This window comes from Lactuca serriola, chromosome 8 (assembly GCF_051521515.1).
Source record: "Lactuca serriola cultivar US96UC23 chromosome 8, Lser_US96UC23_V15, whole genome shotgun sequence".
Lineage (NCBI taxonomy): Eukaryota > Viridiplantae > Streptophyta > Magnoliopsida > Asterales > Asteraceae > Lactuca > Lactuca serriola.
Genome location: NC_136415.1, coordinates 237,607,418 through 237,621,933, shown reverse-complemented (window position 1 = coordinate 237,621,933; position 14,516 = coordinate 237,607,418). Strand labels below are relative to the sequence as shown.

Genomic DNA, 14,516 nt, shown 5'->3' with positions numbered 1-14,516 from the left:
TCCTTCACCCCGAAGAGACATGCTAGTTAGGTGCCATATCACTTTTGAAAGCCCTAAGGCATTCCTTCATCAACTCGATAATGCCCTCCTTGATCGACCAAAAAATCACCAAAGTCACATCGAGGATGCCTCTAGTAATCTCGGATGCAATGAACTATCGCTAACCTTCATCAATCAGCAACCAGACCCAGATCCTGAACCTCCTACTCCCTGACGCGTCATCACCATTCTGAAACGAACCATATAACTATCAGGATCATGAATACAAATCACGAAATTTCACATTATACAATCCCCCTGGTTTCCTTGCATCTCTCCCCGAATCGAGTACTGATATGTGCATATCTATACACATAATTTGATAACATATCTTAATATTTTAATTACTTTTATGCCATTAACAAAAGATACTTAATTTGCTATGTATTATGTTGTAGGGACCAAAAGACATGCTTGGAGCAAAAAGGAAGCTGGAAGTTGGATTAAGGAAGCTGGAAGTTGAAAGTTTGGATCAAAGCCCTAAAATGAAGAAAAATATGCCCAACACGCCGTGGTGGTCTTATCACAGCATGGCAACTTGAAGAATCCCGATCAGCTTAGAAGACTTGGAGTATACGGGATAAACACGATGACCACGACATGGTGGATCTACCACAATGTGGTGCTTTGATTTCAGGAAAAGTATAAATAGATCACTCAAACCACCGAATTGGGACTTTTGGCTCTGGAGAATTCGATACTTTTGGAGGCAAAACACTGGGATTAAGGTTTAAGAAGCAAGGATTCCGTTCACAACTTTGGAAGAAGGAGCATTAAGGCATTAGAACTTACACTTTGATTTTTCAATAGGTTTAGCTATGTCTTTTACTATAAATTTCGTTTTTGTGACTTTGTTTGCTGAAGTCATGAGCTAAATACTCTTGAATTTCGTTTAGCTTAGGATGAGTTGACTAATTGAGGTTGATTTTATGATTTGGATTTAGAGATTTTGTTATTTGTTGATTTAGCTTATTAAAGAACCTCAAGTACTTTTGATAACTATTTTTCTCTACTTATTGTTGAATTTGATTAAGTTAGTATGACCATCTCTCTTAGTTAAATTTGAATCTTATGATCTTGTGATTTGCAAAATTGTAGGACTAGATTTTTGAACAAAACCTAGGGTTAAGTAGAAAAGTGGGTAAAAGAGTATAGGAGGTAATATATGACAACAAATCATGTATTAAATTGAATCAATAAACCAAATTGGTCAATTAATTGTAAGTCGAATCAATTCGAACTGAACACTAGTGAACCTGTAAGTTTGTCCGCCTGATCACCGAATAAATAAGCTAGTTTGCTAAAGGATTAAATTGGTGAATACTAATTTGGTCATCTTAGGAATCGGTAACAAGAGAAACTACATCCATTGCACTTCCATAAATCAACCATAATAGCAACTAAATCCGAAGCTAAACGAATGTCTCTTACTCGCCCTTGGTTAATTCATACTTGTTTACTTGCTTTAGTTTAGTGACAGCTAAATTAAGTGAATTCATAGCTAGTTTGATAACTTAAATATCTAGTCTTGAAAAACTAGGAAAACAAAACCCTTTTCTTAATTAATTAGTAATTAGTGTAGAATAAAGTAGTTTAAACACCGTTCCTTGCGTTCGACACTCGTTCTTACCATTGCTATACTATTGGACGATTAGGTACATTGTCTAGTGTGTTTAATAGTCTAGTGAAGGAGATAGCTTTTATAAATTAAAAACTTTGATAAAAATATAAACACATTAAATACACATCAAGTTTTTGGCGCCGTTTCGGGGAGCGGTCCAATTTTATTTACTTTATTTTGTTGTTTAATTAGGATTATATGCAGTTTTAATTTTTTTTAGTATCTATTTTTTTTCTTATGTTAGGATCACCATGTCGTGGTACTTTCTACCACGCCGTGGCATAGTTGCAGTAGAAATTTTATAATCTTTTTTGTTCTTTTTACGCGTTTCTTTGTTTTAATTGCAGTACGTTTATGACCAAAGGAGGAGGCACACCTTTGATTCCACTACTTGAAGACCCCAAAGCAATTTTAAGGAAAAGCAAAGGCAAAACCGTAGGCGAAACCACGACATCAAAGAATTCACCGTTGAGGAACCTCAAATCTGTTTTTAGCAAGAAAAAGGGCAAGAAAGTAGGAGAATCCAGTATCTCTTCACTGGCAGACGAAGACCCAAAGAAGGAGGAAATTGAGTACGAAACCGAAAAGGAAGAAATCGAATTTGAAGAAGGAAGCGACATAGAAGGTGAACTCGCTAATACCATGGCAAACATCGATGAAGTTCCCATGGGTGAATGGAAGAAAAGGATTCGAGACGATATCGGCCCAGGACTCGTGCAAACCGCGATTCCTACAACCGCCAACTTGGAGCTTAAGGGCCACATACTCGCCCAAGTTAAAGAACTCCCATTCTATGGGAAAGATCATGAAGATGCATACAAGCATCTAGATGAGGTCAATGACATAGCCGACTACTTCAATGTTTCAAATGTGGCTCACGATACTGTCTTGCTTCGCATGTTACCAGTCACATTTAAGGGGGCCACGAAAGATTGGCTAAAATCACTTTCTCCAGGATCCATCACCACTTGGGCTAAGATGAAAAAGGAATTTATTGATCAATTTTGCCCTCCATCAAAGATAGAAAAGTTGAAAAAAGTCATAGCTAACTTTGAACAACAAGCTGGAGAGTCACTATATGAGGTGTGGGAGAGATACAAAGGCGTATTAAGGAATTGTCCACATCATGATATGAACAATCAAGAGGAAGTCTCCATTTTCTATGATAGAGTGAACATAACAACCGGACAGCACCTTGATTCACAAGGACCCCTCACAAAGAAGCCACCCCCCGTGATTAAGCAACTCATTGAAGAATTCTCTAAGCACTCTAGAGAATATCATAATCCAAGGAATGAAGTAACTAGGGGACGGATCGGCTAATGCGGCTTCGGAAGATATGTCGGCAGTTATGGCAATGTTGCAAAGCATGGATAGGAGGATGACTAAGATGGATCAAACAATTCATGCTATTCGGGTTGGGTGTGAAAACTGTAACGGGCCTCATCTAACTAGATACTGTGACCTTGATGAGAATGGAAATCGGAAGGTTCAAGCTTTCTACTCGAGCGGTGATCGTTTTGATGAAGATTGGAAAAAACCCAAGAAAAAATGGTTACCATATGATGAGGATAAAAGGGCTAAGGAAGAAAAGTATGAACAAAAAGGAATAGGCTTCTACCAAAGGGAAGAACATACAGAGGAAAAGAAATCTGATTTAGAGTTGATGCTTACCCGATTTGTAGCTGCTTCTGAGAAAAGGCACGAAGGAACTGAAGCAGCAACCAAAGAGCAACAAACAATGATGAAGGAACAACAAGAGATGATGAAAAATACACAAGCACTCATTAGGAATCAACAAGCTTCAATCCTTACTATAGAAAAACAACTTGGGCAGCTAGCAAGCAAATTAAATGAAAGATCGCCAGGAGGACTTCCGAGAAATACCGAACAAAACCCGAGAGGAGCTCACATTCAAGCAATCACCACTAGAAGTGGAAAAATTACTCATTTATCGCCTATAGACAGAAACAAACTAGAAGCAGAGAAGGAAATTTAAGAGGAAAATCAAGGAAGTGAATCTGGATAATCACCACGATGTGGTGAAAATGCCACGGTGTGGCAAGAAGCTGAAAAGAAGGTTGTTGAACTTGTTAAGCCATACCGACCATCATTGCCTTTCCCAAGTAGAGCAATTAAAGAACAGCATACTGAAGATTACCGGAGGTTTTTATATCATATAAAGTCTCTTGAAATCAACATTCCCTTCCTTCAGGCTTTAGCCGAAATGCCAAAATGTGCCAAATTTCTCAAAGACCTTTTAACAAACCGCAAGAAAATGGAGGGATTATCTAAGGTAGTATTGAATGAAACTTGCTCAGCTGCAATGCTCAACATGCTACCAAAGAAGATGGGGGATCCAGGAAGTATAACATTGTCATGCCAATTCGGGAATCTAGCAACAAGCCATGCTCTAGCCAACTCGGGAGCAAGTGTCAACTTAATGCCCTATTCATTTTTCAAGAAGCTTGATCTTCCCGAACCAAGTCCAGTCTGCATGGTTATCCATCTAGCCAATAAAACTATGACCTTTCCAAGGGGTATTTGTGAATACTTACTAGTAAAAGTTAACAACTTTGTTTTTCCCGCTGATTTCATTGTTTTGGATATGGAGGAAGATGAGCAAGTCCCAATCATCCTTGGAAGGATTCTTGAGTACAGCCTGAGCCATGGTAGATATAAGAGAGTCCAAACTTACTCTACGAGTTGGAGAAGAAGCGGTTACTTTCGAAGCTAATCAGGCAATAAACATTCAAGGATAAGTGATGATACGACGTTTTATGTCGATGTGCTAGATGAAGTACTTGAAAAAGATCTAGAGGGTTGGAAATAAGAAGAAACTAAGGGATTTATGGTGCTTGAAGAAGGAAATTTTGATCCCGAACTCTACTTACAAGAATTAGAGAAGTTATTGGAAGAAAGTGAGTATATAGAAGCAATAAAAGAGGCAGAAGAGGCAACACAACATGGTGACGAGAACACTGTCGTGGCAAGATATTTTTCCACGAAACGGAATTAAAAGTTGCGACACCACAATGTGGAAGGATGCCCACGTCTTGGTAACTGACGAAAAAACAAAAGTTCAACTGAAAGCCCTCTCTAAACCCCTATAGTATACATTCTTAGAAGAAGGACAACAAAATCCAGTAATCATTGCTTCCGATCTAGAGAAACATGAAAAAGAAAGCCTCGTGAAAGTATTAAAGAAAAGACAAAGTACCATAGCATGGAAGATCATTGACATCAAGGGGATTAGTCCAGCCTATTGTTCTCATAAGATCAACTTAGAATATGGAGCGAAACCCATAGTGCAACGACATAGAAGACTCAATCCAAATATGCAAGAAGTAGTTAAAAAGGAGGTGGTTAAACTATTAGATGTTGGTATCATTTATTCCATCTCCGGTAGCACATGGGTAAGTCCGGTACACGTTGTACCAAAGAAAGGAGGAGTGACAGTTGTTGCCAATGAAGCTAACGAATTGATTCCAACAAGAACATTGATCGGGTGGCGCGTTTGCATCAACTATAGGAAACTTAATGATGCTACATGCAAGGATCACTTCCCACTACCATTTATCGATCAAATGCTCGGGAGGTTATCTGGTCATCTCTACTCGTGTTTCCTTGATGGTTTCTCGGGTTACTTTCAAATCCCGATTGACCTGCAAGACCAAGAGAATACCACTTTAAGTGGAATATTTGCATATAGACGCATGACTTTTGGGTTATGCAATGCACCAACTACTTTTCAAAGGCGCATGATGGCAATCTTTCACGACATGATCGAGAAATTTATGGAGGTTTTCATGGATGACTTCTCAGTTTTTGGGTCATCTTTTGAAGATTGTTTGTCCAACTTGGATCTAATGTAGCAAGATGTGAGAAGACCAACCTTGTCCTTAATTGGGAAAAGTGCCACTTCATGGTGAAGGAAGGAATTGTGTTGGGAAACAAAGTCTCAAGGTTAGGGTTAAAGATGGATAGAGCGAAGGTTAACACTATAGCTAAATTACCACCTCCAACAAATGTAAAAAGAGTGAGGAGCTTTCTAGACCATGCGAGATTTTACCGCCGTTTCATTAAATACTTTTCGAAGATCACAAGGCCATTAACTCAACTTCTTTTGAAAGATGCCCCATTTGATTTTTCAAAGGAAGGTCATGAAGTGTTTCAAGTGTTGAAGGAGAAGTTAACTAGTACACCTATTATGATAGCTCCGAATTGGAGTCTTCCTTTTGAGCTAATGTGTGATTCTAGTAACTATATGGTGGGAGCTGTTTTGGGACAAAGAATTGACAAGCATTTTCAGCCTATTTACTACGCAAGCAAAACCTTGAACCTAATAGAAGATAACTACACTACTACCGAGAAGGAGCTACTAGCGGTGGTATATACTTTTGATAAATTCCATCCATATTTGGTTTTATCATAAATAATAGTTTTTACCGACCATTCTGCCCTTAAGTATCTTTTTGCTAAACAAGATGCTAAACCAATATTGATATGTTGGGTTTTGCTTTTACAAAAATTTGACATCGAAATAAGAGATAAAAAGGGGATGGAAAATGTGGCAGCCGATCATTTATCAAGACTAGAGAACCCGCACTTGGAAGAGTTAGAAGAAAACAAGATTGGTGATGATTTTCCCGAAGAGTATCTATTGGTCATAGCAGCAGAGGTACCATGGTATGCGGATTTCGCCAACTATTTAGCAAGTGAATATATTCCAATGGATTTGACCTGACAACAAAAGAATAAATTCTTTTCAGAAATCAAGTACTACTTTTGGGATGAGCCATACCTTTTTCAAAGTTGTGCAGATGGAATGATAAGAAGATGTGTGTTCAGGAAAGAAAGTCGAGAAATCTTGAAGCATTGTCATAGCGGGCCCACCAGAGGACACCATGGAGCACAATATATGGCTAAGAAGGTTTTTGATACCGGTTTTTATTGGCCTACTATTTTTAAAGATGCTACTAGATTTGTCATGGAGTGTAATTCATGCCAAAGGTCGGGAAACATTTCATCACGAAACGAGATGCCTCTAAATAGCATTCAAGTTTGTGAGATATTTGATATTTAGGGGATTGACTTTATGGGACCTTTTCCAATGTCAAAGGGTAATAAATACATATTGATGGCAGTCGATTATGTATCTAAGTCGGCGGAAGCACAAGCATTACCCACTAATGATGCTCGAGTGGTGGTACGTTTCCTCAAAAAGTTATTTTCAAGGATTGGAGTTCCTAAGGCTCTAATTAGCGATCGCGGCACCCACTTCGCAAATGATCAATTGGCTAAGGTGTTGCAAAAATATGGTTTCCACCATAGATTCTCAACATCCTATCATCCCCAAATGAGTGGGCAAACTAAAGTTACAAACTGGGCATTAACAAGGATTCTAGAAAGATCGGTTGGAAGTAATAGAAAGGAGTGGTCGGACAAACTTGATGACGCACTTTGGGCATTCCGAACAGCTTTTAAAACACCTATTGGTACTACACCATATAGGTTGCTTTACAGAAAGAATTGCCACTTGCTAGTAGAAATAGAGCATAAAGAATATTGTGCCTTGAAGATACGTAATTTTGAGTTGGCTGAACTCCGTCCAAACCAGTTAATGCAAATGAATGCCCTTGAAGAACTTAGAAACGAGGCTTATACAAGCTCATTAATTTGTAAAGACAAGACTAAGAAATGGCATGACATGAGACTTAAGGGTAGTAAAGACTTTCATGAAGGACAAAAGGTGCTACTTTTCAATTCAATGTTGAAAATTTTTCTGGGTAAATTATAAACTAGGTAGGACGGACCACTTGTTGTTAAACAAGTTTTTCCGCATGGAGTTGTCGAGCTTATATCGAGAGACGGGGTCGCTTTCAAAGTTAATGGGCATCGAGTGAATCATTATGAAGAAGGAATGCCAAGTGAAGAAAAAGAGGGTGAAATCGTCAAATTCACACAAGTCGAGACAATGTAAAGCGGGAAAGAGTCCGACTTATGACTCCTCAAAAAGAAGCGCTTACAGGAGGCAACTTGTGGTTTTGAGTTTGCATTTTCCTTTTCTTTTAATTTCCTTTTATTTGTTTAAGTTTTATTTAGGTTTTTATTCTCTCATTCTTCTGATTTGTTTATGAGTTCGACGTGGGGTATGGCATAACATAAGTGTGGAGTGGCTATTTTTAAGAGTAAATAAATAAAAGATGTTTTTACCCACCATGACGTGGTGATTTTTCAGAACACAATTAATCGTGAGTAAATAAATCACCGCCACGTGGTGATTCTACCACCTCGTGGCAACGGAAACAACTGATATCAAATTTAGGGTTTTTACACCTAAGTCAAAACATTTTCACTTTTTTACACCACTCCACTTCTCTCGTCGTGTTGGCCTCCACGAAGAACTCATCATTCTTTCCATCGATTTCTTGCTTTTCTTCACTAAAAGGTATGATTTTTTAGTAATCTCCTTAATCTTAATTGTTTATTATGGTGGTATAGAGCATCTATTTCTTGATTAGAACACATTTAGGGATAATTTTGGGAACCTAATGTTCTGATTTTTGCAAAAATCGGACCAACTTTTGCGTTTTTTGAGCCTTGATTTCATTACCATTCTACTACATTTTATGTATAGAACAAACCCTGAACTTGTATTGAGTTGATATGGAGTTGAATATGTTCCGACTCTACCAGGTCTCACGAACAGTGGGTCGACCATGATGACTCGTCGTGGTGATGTTTTTCACAGTCTGTTCAGTTTTGTTTTGATTATACTGATGCACATGGTTTCTTGTGTGGTCTTTATGGTTATTTTGCAGAAATGGATAGCAAGTCAAGGCGAAACCAACCCGAAAGTCGTCTTGACTTTCCATAGTACAATTTTCAACGGAATGTAGGGCCCAAAATGTATACACAATGGAATGCCAAACTCGATTGGGTGAAGCAATGTAGGGTTCATGTCCCTGCATATGTAGATTGGCTTTGGATGGGTTCAACCGGTTTAATGGAAGCAATGGAACCTTTTCTCGATAAGGTGTTTGAAAGCATTCATGGACCATTCATTTGTATAGGGTGGAGAAGGATTTTTCAGATCCAAGAGACTGTTTACAAGAAGTTAGTAATGGAGTTCTTATCTACTGTTTCATTTGCAAGGAAAACTGGTATTTATGCGGATAACAATTTGACTTTTTGCCTTGGTGGTGAGAGGAGAACACTGAGCCTTGCTGATTTTGCCACCAGAATAGGGATTTATCTTCCATCTGAAGGTCATTCTAAATCCTACCAGCAGCATATTGCGTATTGTGTGAGGGATATCGAGGGGTTCAAGGTTGAAGAACATTGGTGTGCAATAGCTAATGGTGCATATCAGAAAGGGACAGTGCAGGAGAGCGATATCCGTTCTCCTATTCATCGCTTACTTCATCGCCTTATCACCAACACTATTGACGTTTTCTTCCTATGGGCACTTACTTCACCGGGTGCCCATGTGGATCTACCCTTTCTTTTGGCAGAATTTCTTGCAGTAAGGGCAGCTAAGGATCAACGTGGCTCCCCCATCGTATGGTGGAATGTTGATTACACGGCTCGCACGTTCATTTGGAGTTCTTGAATAATGTGAAGCTGTCATCTTAATTGTGGAATGTCAGAAACCCTTTTCCGTCCTTTTGTACAGGCGGGCGAATATTATTGTTGATCATGGAATGGGTGGTTTAGCATTCCCGATGACACTCCACGGCAGCGAGTTCCAAACCAAGGAAGACAGTGGGATAGGGAAGCTGGAGAGGACGAGCCACCGGTTGTCCCCGAGGTTGATGAGATTCCCATGGACCCGTACAATGTTGCTAGGTGGAGGTTTGAGGATACTTTGGCAAGGAGTTGCAATTATACCAACATGGGTATCGATTATCTTATGGAGCAGTTGCATTTTCCATGACTCGATTATTTTCCTCCGACATACCCTTATGCACCAAGTTGGGAGGAACTTTGGAGGGAGCAACAAGGCGGGGCTGGTGGTAGTGGTGGAGGAGCTGATGATGAGGAAGATTGAGAGTTATCCTTTTGATTTCTTGGTTTTAAGACTTGTTTTGATATGTTTTTATATTGTTAGTTTGGTGTTTTTAAAACTTATTTCTTGTTTTGGTTGTTGACAATGTTTCCTTCTTGCATTACTTTTCTTTTTTTTTCGTTCTAGGCATTATTCTAGAGTCTAATTAAGGGTATTAATGTCAAGCGAAGGTTCTTTATAGAGAACGCTTAGGAGACGTCGAGAGAAGCAAGATTTGAGCATATTTTCCGGGTGTTTATTTGAGTCATAGAGTGAGGAGTCACGTCTAATAGCTTTATACATGAATTGGTGCAAAATATAGTTCACAATTAAGTACCTAAAGGCACCAGATTTTGCACTTTCAAGGTGACCGCGACGTGGTACTCAACACCACGCCGTGTTGTCACAATTATAACACCAAAAAATGTTCTGTTTGGGTTACCACGACGTGGTGATATCCACCACGACGAGTTGATTTTCAAGTCTGTTTTCCGAGTCTACTCTAGAAATTTCAGTATTCTACATGATCAAGAGTAGTGTTTCCTATCTTATATTCATTCTCATGGTATGGATGAGTTGTTCCCACACCATAGAATTTCACGACATAATGAAGAATTATCCCGGCTGCTACGACATGGTTGACATTTTCTTATGTTGTGGGGGAGTTTTTCAAAGCATAAGGAGGCTGCTATTCTAATTTCTACTTCCGTTTCCACACGTTCAATGCAAGCTAGATGTCTTTCCCACGTTTCAAGATCTATCTTCTATCCAGGGGAGTCGGTTCCTTTTTCTCCCTCCTTTTTATTTTTTTGCATACTGTGTAATAAGGGCATTGCATGAAATAAGTGTGGGATAGGGGTATATTGCATAAGAAAAAGCATTTGATTTAATAGTTTTTGCATTAATAGTTTCTAAATAGTTTAGCTTAGGAAACTTAGCTAATTAAAATTGTCGCTAAGTGAAGTATGGGATGATCCGAAGGGGACCCAAATGTTTACTTGAGCCAACACATGTTAGAGTGTATATGTGGCTTCCCATTTCCTAGTGAAAAGTCATGAAGTATGAAAGGTGAAAATTTTGCATTAATAGTTTCTAAATAGTTTAACTTAGAAAACTTAGCTAATTAAAATTGTCGCTAAGTGAAGTATGTGATGATCCGAAGAGGACCCAAATGTTTACTTGAGCCAACACATGTTAGAGTGTATTTGTGGCTTCCCATTTCCTAGTGAGAAGTCATAAAGTATGAAAGGTAATCTGGTAGCTTATATGGCATAATATGTTTTGTATCCTAAACCTGAAATCCATCCTGGAAAGCTTAGCTAGTCATTGCACTTAGACTAATACCTTAACCAATAAAGGTTGAAGCTAAGCTCCTTGCTTAAGCATGTAGGATTTGAGAGGGGAAAAAATGATGAGAGTACATGTAAGAGAGAGAGAGAGAGAGAGAGAGAGAGATTACCGAAAAGTTAAAGGAATTTTGGAGCAGTCAAGTATGAAGTCCAAAGATCAAAATTCTAAAGAAATCCAAAAAGTTGAAGATACCAAAAAAATCAAACAAAGAAAGTGGAGAGTTCAAGAAAATTAATGATCAAATATACATCAAAGTGAAGAATTCAAAGAGATCCATTATGGTATCAAAGTTGTAATTTCTTGAATTTATGTATGCTTGGTTGTTTAGCCAAAAATACCTTGATGTTAAGAAATATTTCTGAGGATTGATTCGGAGGGTTGCAAAAATGAGTGTCGTATAAGCTAAGGGTTAAAGGTTCATAGGGATTGTGAGTATTTAGGAATGGGGAGTTCTTAGCAATTATAGACACAAATACATGCATTAAGGTCTTGGGATCATGGTTGGGTTTGAAATGGATTGTTTTGTATTTTGCTGGTGAAATTAAAAATAAATTTGCTTGGGGGCAAGCAAAGAATAAGTGTGGGGTATTTTGATATGTGCATATCTATACACATAATTTGATAACATATCTTAATGTTTTAATTACTTTTATGCTGTTATTAGAAAAAAAAGATACTTAATTTGCTATGAATTATGTTGTAAGGACCAAAAGACATGCTTTGAGCAAAAAGGAAGCTGGAAGCTGGATTAAGGAAGCTGGAAGTTGAAAGTTTGGATCAAAGCCCTAAAATGAAGAAAAATATGCCCAACACGTCGTGGTGGTCTTACCACGCCGTGACAACTTGAAGAATCCCGATCAACTTAGAAAACTTAGAGTATACGGGATAAACACGATGACCACGACATGGGGGACCATCAGGACGTAGTGCTCTGATTTCGGGAAAAGTATAAATAGATCACTCAAACTACCGAATTGGGACTTTTGGCTCTGGAGAATTCGATACTTTTGGAAGCAAAACAATGGAATTAAGGTTTGGGAAGCGAGGATTTCGTTCACAACTTTGGAAGAAGGAGCATTAAGGCAATTGAACTTACACTTTGATTTTTCATTAGGTTTAGCTATGTCTTTTACTATGAATTTCGTTTTTGTGACTTTGTTTGCTGAAATCATGAGCTAAATACTCATGACTTTCGTTTAGCTTAGGATGAGTTGACTAATTGAGGTTGATTTTATGGTTTGGATTTAGAGATTTTGTTATTTGTTGATTTAGCTTATTAAAGAACCTCAAGTACTTTTGATAAATATTTTTCTCTACTTATTGTTGAATTTGATTAAGTTAGTATGACCATCTCTCTTAGTTAAATTTGAATCTTATGATCTTGTGATTTGCAAAATTGTAGGACTAGATTTTTGAACAAAGCCTAGGGTTAAGTAGAAAAGTGGGTAAAAGAGTATAGGAGGTAATATATGATGACAAATCATGTATTAAAATGAATCAATAAACCAAATTGGTCAATTATAAGTCGAATCAATTCGAACTGAACACTAGTGAACCTGTAAGTTTGTCCGCCTGATCACCGAATAAATAAGCTAGTTTGCTAAAGGATTAAATTGGTGAATACTAATTTGGTCATCTTAGGAATCGGTAACAAGAGAAACTAAATCCATTGCACTTCCATAAATCAACCATAATAGCAACCAAATCCGAAGCTAAACGAATGTCTCTTACTCGCCCTTGGTTAATTCATACTTGTTTACTTGCTTTAGTTTAGTGACAGCTAAATTAAGTGAATTCATAGCTAGGTTGATAATTTAAGTATCTATTCTTGCAAAACTAGGAAAACAAAAACCCCTTTTCTTAATTAATTAGTAATTAGTTAATAGTAGAATAAAGTAGTTTAAACACCGTTCCTTGCGTTCGACACTCGTTCTTACCATTGCTAAACTATTGCACGATTAGGTACACTGCCTAGTATGTTTAATAGTCTAGTGAAGGAGATATCTTTTATAAATTAAAAACTTTGATAAAAATATAAACACATCAAGTATGTATCCTCTTATTTCAGTAGTACGGGCCCATACTGCCTTCCACATCTATCCTTACTTTCCTCGAGGATTGCTTTGAATCTTCTAGGTCACTTTCTATCCAAACATACAATTAAAATTAGATAAGGCTCCTGACACTAATCTCTTACTAGACATCATCTAGGACACAACTCTCACCACTCACTGCCCTCAGCTGCTGAAACGACTTCCACGAACTCCCTTTAACTAGTTCATGAATACTGTTACATATTACTAAAACCAGATAATTCTTCGAATGAGAAGTCTTACTCTACAACGGTTGGACTCAAACAAGAGTTGCACAGTAGAGCCAAACCTAGCCTTCTAAAATTATTTGGTCCGTATAACATGTAACTTGGCGTAATCGCTTACTAGTTAACTGAAGTTAGTTAGAACTCCTAAAAGCACAAAGCAAGCAACATTCGGGCTTCAAGTAACAAGAAACAAACATACCATAATCAGGCCATCCTATCACTGAAAGATCAACACTAGCATGCAAGTCTACAAGCTCATACAGTAGGCATTTAAGGCATCTCTCCTAGCACTCTGTCATGCAAAATTTGAGCAGATCACTAGCCATAACTAGCATGCAATTCACATATTTATAAATCAAATCATAGCATATAACAGATATGGGTATCTTGGAGAAAACTTACTTGAGCTCGGCCAACTGCACGCATCACACTCCTTGCCCTTTAATAAAACCCTTAGTAAAAAAAGTTTTCTTATAAAAAAAACCTATCAAACCCTCGATTTGAGTTCAGACACAATTTAGAGTGTGTCTGAATCCCTCAAACAAAGGCTCTAATACCAAGTTGTAACATCCCAAAAGTACGACCCAAAAATTTCATTTTTTTGAAGTTACTAAATCTATATTTCAAAACATCATCAATTTTAAAAGTAATGTGAACATACGATGATTATAGTATTTTAACAAAACAAGACACAAAAAAGTATTATCCGAGCATAAGTCCCAAAATCTTTGTTATAGAAAATCATAGTGTGATGCGATGCGATCATGCCGGCCCTTTTCCCTTCAAGCTAGAAGTACCTGAAACACAAACTAAAATTGTAAGCTCAAAGCTTAGTGAGTTCCCCCACCATCCCACCTACCAAATAAACATACTACCAAGCATATCCAGGTGCTGACCTACCCCATTTGGTCTATTTCAATTGGATATTGTCCAGCATATACGGGTGATCGACCTGCGCCTTCAGTTAATTTCAACCGGATAATGTTGAGAATATCTGGGTGCTCGACCTAAATTCATGTATTGGTTATCATGATACTAGTTGTTCCATAAATATACAAACAAATACAAAACAATCTCCCAACCCGCTGCTTTGTTGGGGAACAGTATCTTCGAGAGTAAATGTCATATTTAATGGT

The 14,516-nt window shown here is 37.9% G+C and overlaps 1 non-coding gene across 1 annotated transcript; it reads right to left on the bottom strand.

Moving 5' to 3' along the window:
* Positions 1 to 2,686: 2,686 nt before the first annotated feature.
* Positions 2,687 to 2,793, bottom strand: LOC145071610 (small nucleolar RNA R71). Its single transcript, XR_013690615.1, has one exon. It is a non-coding gene; the product is annotated as a small nucleolar RNA R71 (small nucleolar RNA).
* Between the last annotated feature and the right edge of the window lie 11,723 nt (positions 2,794 to 14,516).